General features: G+C 41.5%; 1 non-coding gene across 1 annotated transcript; it reads left to right on the top strand.

Annotated features, from left to right (window-relative positions):
- The first annotated feature begins 6,090 nt into the window (after positions 1-6,090).
- Positions 6,091-6,197, top strand: LOC133813272 (small nucleolar RNA R71). The gene has a single exon (XR_009884302.1). It is a non-coding gene; the product is annotated as a small nucleolar RNA R71 (small nucleolar RNA).
- Positions 6,198-9,495: the final 3,298 nt, after the last annotated feature.

Genomic DNA, 9,495 nt, shown 5'->3' with positions numbered 1-9,495 from the left:
TCTGTTTATGAGAGTCGTGACTCTAATTGTGGGGGCGTCACGACGCAAATAGATGATTTTGGCCAAAAAGTGTTTTGAGTGCGGGAACTCAAACCTAAGGGCTCGAGATCGATCCTACTACCCAGTTTAGTAGAATTCGATATCTTGGAGGCTAGAACTCTGTTCGGAAGCCTTTATTCGCTCGTTATTGATGGTATTCTATACTTGGTTGTGACTAGGTTATCGCTAGGGGCTCAGAATCAGGATCATGCTCGAGGGTTGTTCTTATTATATATTACACTCAGACCTGAGGTAAGAAAACTGCACCCAATACGTGATGTACATGATTAGGGCTTGGCCCGAATGTTGAATATAGATTTAATTAGGGTTTGGGCCCTTGTAAATGCGCATGATTATGATTATGATTATTTGTGTGATTGTTGATTAAGCATGTTGAATGCTCTGTATCTGGATATATGCTTGTCTGCATTATTTGATTAAAAAGACTTGACTTATAAGTCAAGAATGGCAATATCGCACTGGGCGTTGGTTAAAAGCATTGACTTATCAGTTAAGGGAGGAAATAACGCGTTGATCACTAGTCGATATGGTTAGGCCTAATCAGGAGCACATTATACACTTGACCAACTCAATGATCGTAAAAAATTAAGCGCCAGGTACGCTGGGCCAATTCCAAGGTTGGTTATACAGAGGATAGGGCAATGAGCCATGGGGTGACATATTAGTCCCATATCCTAGGGCTGGGTCCCGGTGTGATTTATTAATCATGTGTTTTGGGCAATGGGCCCAGGTATGATTCATTAATCATGTAATTAGGACAGCTGGCCCCATATGATGATGTAGTCATTTATATGAATGGTATTCATGAATGAGTAGGGTTATTACTGCTAGGCATGCCTATTGTGCTTTGGTAATGTGTTATTAACTGCTTATGATCATGTTTAAGTTTTCTTGCTGAGCCTTGGCTCACAGGTGCTATGTGGTGCAGGTAAGGGGAAAGGGAAGCTCGACCAACCATGAGTTGAAGAGCTTCGGTGGCGACGTGTACATATGCGGCCGCTTGTCCACCACGATCAAGGTTGTTCAAAGGAACTAGGGTTAAACCCTATTTTTGCCGCTTAGGTCGACGGGTTGTAACTTTTGAATTGTAATTACCCTGTTGGAATTGTAAACAACTTGGTAAACATTTATTATGGGATTCCATGTACAACTTAACGTTTTAACGAAATAACTATTCCTTTTGGTTGAAATTTTTAACCCTAAACCGTTAATCATGTTTAGTTGCATGTTTATGGCCAAATGACTCGATTAGCGAGCCTAACACTATTTAAAATACACAGTGTAACGATCTTGGCTAACCAGGGCATTACAAAATAGCTGAGTCATGAATAGGATAGAAACAAGGCGGGGAATCCCCATGATGACTCATTTATTTAAAACATAAAAATAAAATTATAAATAGTAAAGGTGGGTTACATAAAAATTAAAATATTATACCATGTAAATTATTCAAAATAATAAATATTATCCAAAATAAAAATTTAAATATATTTAAAAAGTTACTAATATAATGCAAAAATACATAAATAAACATGTAAAATGATTACAAAATAAATAAGAAATTAAACAGAGCCATGTTGGGGTAGGGAGTGTCATCCCCATCCCTAGGGGTGTTCGCAACGCGGGCAATGCGATTTTTTGCAAATTTATTGGACCGCACCGCATATGCGATTTGAGCAATTTTCCAAACTGCACTTCATAGACCTCAAACCACATAAATCGCACCGCATTGGTGTGAGCGGGTTATACTTATCACAAAATAATTTTAAAATTAAACATTATAATTAATAAATATTCATAATAAAGCTCATAACTAAAGAGTGTTTAACAAAACAATAAATATACATTAAATTAACAAACTTTTAGCAAAACAATAAAAATACAACAAACTAATAATAAAGAAAAAATATGATATAGAAGTAAATATTTTTTTTAAGAAATAATATATTGAAGCTAAAGTAGAATATGTATTATTATCCTATGAAATATGATAATCTTTTTAGATATTGTGTATATTATAGTATATAAATATATATATATGCGTTAAGTTTAAATGTAGTCAAATTGAATTTTTTTTTTATAAAACGATGCGATGCAGTGCATTTTGAACCATATTTATAAAATTCAAAACTGCAATCCGCACTGCATCGCGCGATTTGGCAAAATTGCAAAATGCAACCGCACAGCGAAAGCTTCCAAACCGTAAAATTTGGTGTGGTGTGGGAGGTTTAATGAACACCCCTATCCATCCCCACCTCGTTTAACACTCAGGGATGAAAAATTGTCTTTATCCCATGTTGACGGTAAGAACTCGTCAACGAAGTTAAGTTGGAAAAATTATCAACTTAAAATCGCTAATTGGAAAGCTATGAAAACTTGAACAATAACTCAAGAACAATGGTATAACAATAATGAAGAATTCAGTATCTCATTCACACTAATGCCTCTGCTACAGTAAAATTTCCAACCCCTTTTCAGGTGGCCTTGGAATCCATTTTATAGTAGGCTCTAATGGCCTTGGGTACATAGTGGTCCAGGGGACCAAGTGGTACAAACATACTGTATTAGGGGTGCGGTTTCAGTGGTAGTGGTTGTACATCCCGTACAGGAGCAGGTGTTAGGGGGATGTTTCCACTACTTGTTTGTACCCCTTCCTGAGGTGTGGTAGCAGGTGTATTGGTGCAGGAGGTAGTGGTGTCGGTTCTGACCCATGGCCGTAGACGTACGGACCATGATCCTTACCCCAGCAACCTCACTGGCACTGGTATCCGTACCTAGTACTTGGTCGTACAAATATGTCTCATTCGACTCGTGCTGGATCTCCTAAGCATAGGGACTTCGAGGTGTGAAAAAGGGATCTTTGGTGTCCGTACTGGCCGTGGCGTTGAGTAGGGGTCTTGGGCCCATACGCATCGTCATGGGGTGTCGGCCTCCTGGGACGATGGTGGGCTAGTGGACCTCCCGGGGCGTGCGCGCGTGGGACCTTGCGTGGCCTCGCGCATGGGCATGGCGGGAATGGCTCAATGGCCTCTCGGATCGGCAACCTCGCGAGATGAGGTGGTCTCGTGGATCAGGAGGGCCTCGCCCATCTGGGACCTTGCGTGGCCTCGCGAGACAGGGTGGTCTCGCGGGTCAGGAGGGCCTCGCCCATCTGATGGCTTCGCCCGTCTGGGACCTTGCGTGGCCTCGCGAGACGGGGTGGTCTCGCGGATCAGGAGGGCCTCGCCCATCTGATGGCTTCGCCCGTCTGGGACCTTGCCTGGCCTCGCGAGACGGGGTGGTCTCGCGGATCAGGAGGGCCTCGTGAGACGGGGTAGCCTCGCGACTCGGTGGCCTCGCGGAAGGCGACTTGGTGGCCTCGCGGAACAGCACCCTCGCGAGACGGGGTGGTCTCGCGGATCAGGGGGGCCTCGCGAGACGGGGTAGCCTCGCGACTCGGTGGCCTCGCGGAAGGAGATTTGGTGGCCTCGCGGAACAGCACCCTCGCGAGACGGGGTGGTCTCGCGGATCAGCGGGGCCTCGCGAGACGGGGTAGCCTCACGACTCGATGGCCTCGCGGAAGGCGACTCGGTGGCCTCGCGGAACAGCCGCCTCGCGAGACGGGGTGGTCTCGCGGATCAGGGGGGCCTCGCCAATCTGATGGCCAAGCGGTCCAACATTTGGTCGATGAAGGGCAAAGGGAAATGATCCTTTCTAGTGGCCTTGTTGAGTTTTCTGTAATCCATGCAAACCCGCCATCCGGTGACTGTACGAGTGGGAATAAGCTCATTGTTGTCATTAGTAACTACTGTAACGCCCCCTTTCTTCGGAACACATTGGACAGGACTTACCCACTTGCTGTCAGAAATGGGATAAATAATCCCATAGTCAAGCCACTTAATGACTTCTTTTCTAACCACGTCCTTCATTACTGGATTCAACCTCCTTTGCTGCTCCACAGAGTGAGTACAATCAGATTCCAGCAAGATCTTGTGCATACAAAGCGCTGGACTGATCCCTTGAATGTCAGCCATTGTCCATCCAATCGCCCTTTTATGCTGCTTCAGCAATTTCAGCAATGACTCCTCAGCAACAGACTCCAGACAACTAGATATTATCACAAGTAAAGTGTCATTTTCGCCCAAGTATACATACTTTAAATGGCTTGGCAGCGGCTTTAACTCCAGCTGAGGTGGTTCTTCAACAGATGGTTTAGGGGCCTGAAAGTGCTTTTCTAGCAGATTTAGAGCTTCAAACACCTTACTAAATTTCTTGGTTGGTTGGCAAGAATCTACCCATGTAAGCATCTCCTCATCTTCACTGCTATACTCCTCCTCATCTCCAAAAATCTGAGTTTCCATAGCAGCTTTTTCCACCCTTTCATTGAACTTCTCAGCTACCAAAGTATCAACAACGTCAACTCTAGAGCATTCTTCCACTTCATCCGGGAATTTCATAGCTTTAAACACACTAAAGGTGATTTGTTGGTCATTCACCCTCATGGTAAGTTCACCATTCTGCACGTCAATAAGAGTACGCCCTGTAGCAAGAAAAGGCCTACCCAAGATTATAGGTACCTCTCTATCCGCTTCATAGTCTAAAATGATGAAATCCGCCGGGAATATAAATTTATCCACTTGAACTAACACATCTTCAATCTTGCCCTCGGGATGAGCCATAGATCTGTCTGCAAGTTGTAAAGTAACAGTAGTGGGTCGTGCCTCACCAATACCCAGCTTCTTGAAAATTGACATAGGCATAAGGTTGATACTAGCGCCTAAATCGCATAATGCTCTTCCCACATCTCTACCTCCAATAGAACACGGAATCGTGAAACTGCCAGGATCTTTTAACTTAGGAGGGATCTTGCTTTTCAACATCGCGCTACATCCTTCTGTGAGAGCCACAGTCTCAAACTCCCCCAATCGCCTTTTCTTTGTCAAAATATCCTTTAAGAACTTGACATAATTCGGCATTTGCTCCAATGCTTCGACGAAGGGGATGTTAATGTGCAACTGTTTCAGTACATCCAAAAACTTTATGAACTGACCATCCTGTTGTTGTTTGCGAAATCGCTGCGGAAATGGAAGGGGCGGTTTAGGACCAGAATTTACTGGAGCAGTTTGCTGACCCTTTGCTGTAGCAACTGGGCCAGTTTCAGCAATTTCCTGGGCAGTTTTGTTACTTGTTTCTCCTTCACTTTGGATTTAAGTGGGCTCTCCACTACCCTGTATCTCCTCAGAATTTCCCAGATTTTTACCATTCCGCAGCTGAATAGCTTTACAGTGTTCTTTCCCATCTCTCCTTGGATTTTCTGTATCACTAGGCAAAGATCCTTGCGGCCTAGTTTTCATTTCATTGGCTAGCTGGCCGAGCTGCATCTCAAGATTACGAAGAGAAGCTGCTTGGCTCTGTATTACTGCATCATTCTTAGCCATATACTCCCTCATTAGATTCTCCAAAGAGTTCGGCTGGGAGTTTTGAACATGTTGTGAAGGTCTTGGCTGCTGTGAAAAACCTGGTGGATATGCTTGTCTTCCTTGTGCTGGTGCTGTGCTTGAACTTGCTCCTTGACCCCCCCATGACAGATTAGGATGATTCTTCCATGCTGGATTGTAAGTGTTCGAATATGGGTTGTTGTTGCGGTTGAAATTCTGATTTCCCACATAACAAACTGAGGCTGGATTTGAAGGGCAATTCTCAAAAGTATGCCCGTCCCCACAATACACGCATGACACTTCTGCACTTTGAATGGCAGCAGCTGGCTGAATACTTCCTCCCAAACTCATATTCTTCAAGATGTTGGTCATTGAGGCCATTTGAGCTGTTAGAGCCGTTAGTGCATCTACCTCAAGAACTCCCGCCACCTTTCTACTTGTAGGAGCTCTAGTGTTTGACCATTGATAGTTATTACTTGCAATCCTTTCCAAAATCTCAAATGCTTCGTTGTAAGACTTGGAAAGAATGGCTCCATTGGCTGAAGCGTCCAAGACCATTCGAGAGGCTGCATTGAGACCATTGTAGAATGTCTCCATTTGTATACAGTGTGGGATACCGTGGTGTGGGCACTTCCGCAAAAGATCCTTAAATCTCTCCCATGCATCACTGGTTGATTCATCTTCAAGCTGCTGGAATGACATGATTTCACTTCGAAATTTTGCATTTCTGGTAGGAGGGAAATATTTGCGCAGAAACTTTTCAGCAAGATCATTCCAATTTGTGACGGAATCAGGAGGCAAAGTGTTGAGCCATGATCTAGCTCGGTCTCGTAATGAGAATGGAAATAGCTTCAGCCTCAATGCTTCTTCACTCACTCCTTGAAGCTTAAAGGAATCGCTCACCTCCAAGAATGAACGAAGATGGAGATGAGGATCCTCCGTTGGCATCCCGCTGAACTGCCCCACAGTTTGGAGCATTTGAAACATCACTGGCTTGAGCTCGAATTGAGCTGCTTGTATTTCCGGCCTCACAATGCCTGGATTTAACTCATTAAACATGGGGGCAGCGTATTCCCGTATTGCTCTGGCTCTGTCATCCGCCAAAACAATGGGATTAGTAACTTGCTGGCCATCCCCCTCATCTTCAACACGTTCAGCCATAGTGCCTCGGCTTTTAGCCTTTTGATCTTTTCTCCTTTTTCTGAAAGTGCGTTCGATCTCGGGGTCAATAGGAGCAAGTTCACTGTCCTCTTGCTGGTTCATACACTGTAGGTACCTGAGATTTCACAACCCGAACCAACAAGGTTAAAAACAATGAAAATAAATTGTCAAATAGTTGATAAAACAGAATTTAATTTTAAAAGTCCCCGGCAACGGCGCCAAAAACTTGTTGTGAATTTTCTAACGATTAAAATATGCGCAAGTATACACAATCGACAACAAGTAATACAGTGATAATGTATCAAAGTTCGTCTCCACAGGGACTTTTCAACTAAATTAATGTAAAATCAACCAAAAACAGTTTATAATACAGTAACCAAATCAAGAGAAAGGTTGTGTAATTAGTTCTGAAAATAAATGTAAATGAGCAAATTAATTCAACTAAAAATCAGAGATTAAAATGAATGAATTCTGGGTGGATTTCAGATATGAGAAAAATAGATTTAGGTGGTTATTTCCCCTCGGTACGTTCCAGTTCATACAGCAATGGCTCAGCAATGGGTCAGCAATTTATGTCACAGTTAACAGATTTCGTAAAACCCAGTAAGTTTTTCGCAAAACTTACTATCTGTTGTTTATAACCTCCCTCAATACATTCCTGTATTAAAACAAACTATAAACAATCCATCAAACACCAAATCTTTAGGTTATGCAAGGCAGCAAAATAGTCCTATTCCACTACTAAAAATCACCTAAGAATAGATGAATCTCTTGCATCAATTGAATGGGTTCAACTAGACTTCCCTTTTCCAAGTTAGATCTAACTTAATAAATGCTAAATATGGCCAGTAATTAACATTCAATTAACATTACAGCACATTCAATTGAACTTTGACATAAACAACTTCACCATGCATTTAGAAATTTAGCTCATACATAAGGGTTCATAACGACCCAAATCTTTAGAGTGTTAGTTCATGGCTGAAATTATAAACATAAAACCAGTACAGAATATTTCCATGGAGTTTGAGCAGAAATTGAGATGAGAAAATAATACAAAATTAAAGAGAGATAGAGATTAGAGAGAATTGAGTGTTGAGCTCTAGTCCCCCTTAGGCGTCTGTCTTCTTTTTCTCTCCTATTTCGTACTCCCTTCTTCTTCTTTCTTTCTGCTTCTCTCTGTACTTTGCTTAGTGAAAAATATTCAGAATCCTCCAAAAATGATCCCCCCCTTCAATATTTCGGCTGGGCCCTCTTTAAGGGTACTTGGTTTACCCTAATTAGCAAGTCAAAGTCAATCTTGCCCCCCTGTCCTTTGCCACACCATCCAGCTGACTTAATTGTACAATATTCTCGCCACCTCAGCGCCACTTATGTCTCATTAAGTCCAACTGGCATTTGTCACGTTTTCTTCCTGGGCTCTGCCAATTGCTACGGTATGTTTGCTACAGCATTAAGAGTACAGCAACATGCTCTTTCCAGAATTGTTCCTCTTCATGATCCAAAGTTCCCAATCACCTGTTTTAGTCTCCTTTCCTGATTAACATAAACACGAAACTACATAAATCACTAAGAAAAATATGATAATACAGATACACAGACCCTTGATACAAATATACACTAAATGGACACAATTACACTACTTACAACTCATTACTCTTTTGTTTTGGCTTGAAAATTAAGTTCAAAGATGTGAAAATAACTCTAAATCCTAGAGTTATCAACACCACAAACTTAGCCTATTGCTCGTCCTCGAGTAATGATGACACCACAGTAAACACAACAATAAACACACACAACACACGCACAACCGATGAGAGATTCAAAAGAATTCAAAATGGCCTAGTGAACATTGATGCTCTCAGAAAAATGGAATTAAGTGGAATAAAGAAATGTTTCTGCCTTAACCGTATATGCTGCCCTTTCAAATTTTTCTCACTGGATATCACTAACATCTCTCTAGAGTCCTCTAATCAATAATGTATAAAATTGCATCCCACCGAACTTTGAATTTCTCTACAATTACCCTTTGATTTTTCATTCATAATAGCTCCATAAGTTGAATTAGTGCACTCCTCTCCACTAATGTAGTCTCAACTTATCCCCTTGATCAATAGGACTTTACTAAGCTTGTAATGTAAGGCTTAGGCTAGGGTATGATAAATGATATTTTTTTACTAGCTTAAACCTAACCACCTCACTTGTCAAAAATCTAGCCTCTCCCTCATGATTTATCACTCTTGATTCACTTCCCTATAATTATTTTTACTCACAAGGACATGTTATTGTACTGTAATTCTCTTGCTATGTTTTCTTCTGATCTCCTTTTTTTTTTTCTTTTGCTTTTCTTTTCTGTTTTTTTTTTTTTTCCTGATATTTCATTTACTACCATTATATATATATATATTTATATTTTTGTTTTTTTTTTTTTTTTTTTAGAACTACACAAATTCACAACAAAAAGAGAAAACTATATGATAAATAGCAAGAGAATATGCTTGATATTATATAATGATATGCCTTGTGAGCTAATTCCCCACCCCAAACTTACAACCCAACCTTGTCCCTAATGTGGCTAAAATAATGATCAAGAATTAGCTCGCCACAAGCTACACTCACCACACTCACCCCAAACTTAATATGAGAAACAATTTTTGACAAGTGATAGCAATTAAGTTGGGAAACATATGGAAAATGTAATATAGGGGAAGATGGGATGCATGATCGGGTTAAAAAAAGAATAGGCTCATTGGCTCAAAATTGGGTGACTAAGGGAACAATATGTTTATTAGGAAGGCTAGAAAGGCACAAGCGTCCAAGGATGGCCTAAATCATATCTTAGGGACAAGTCGAGCTA

Source organism: Humulus lupulus, chromosome 1 (assembly GCF_963169125.1).
Source record: "Humulus lupulus chromosome 1, drHumLupu1.1, whole genome shotgun sequence".
NCBI classification, from domain to species: domain Eukaryota; kingdom Viridiplantae; phylum Streptophyta; class Magnoliopsida; order Rosales; family Cannabaceae; genus Humulus; species Humulus lupulus.
This window is presented reverse-complemented; position numbering and strand designations above follow the sequence as displayed.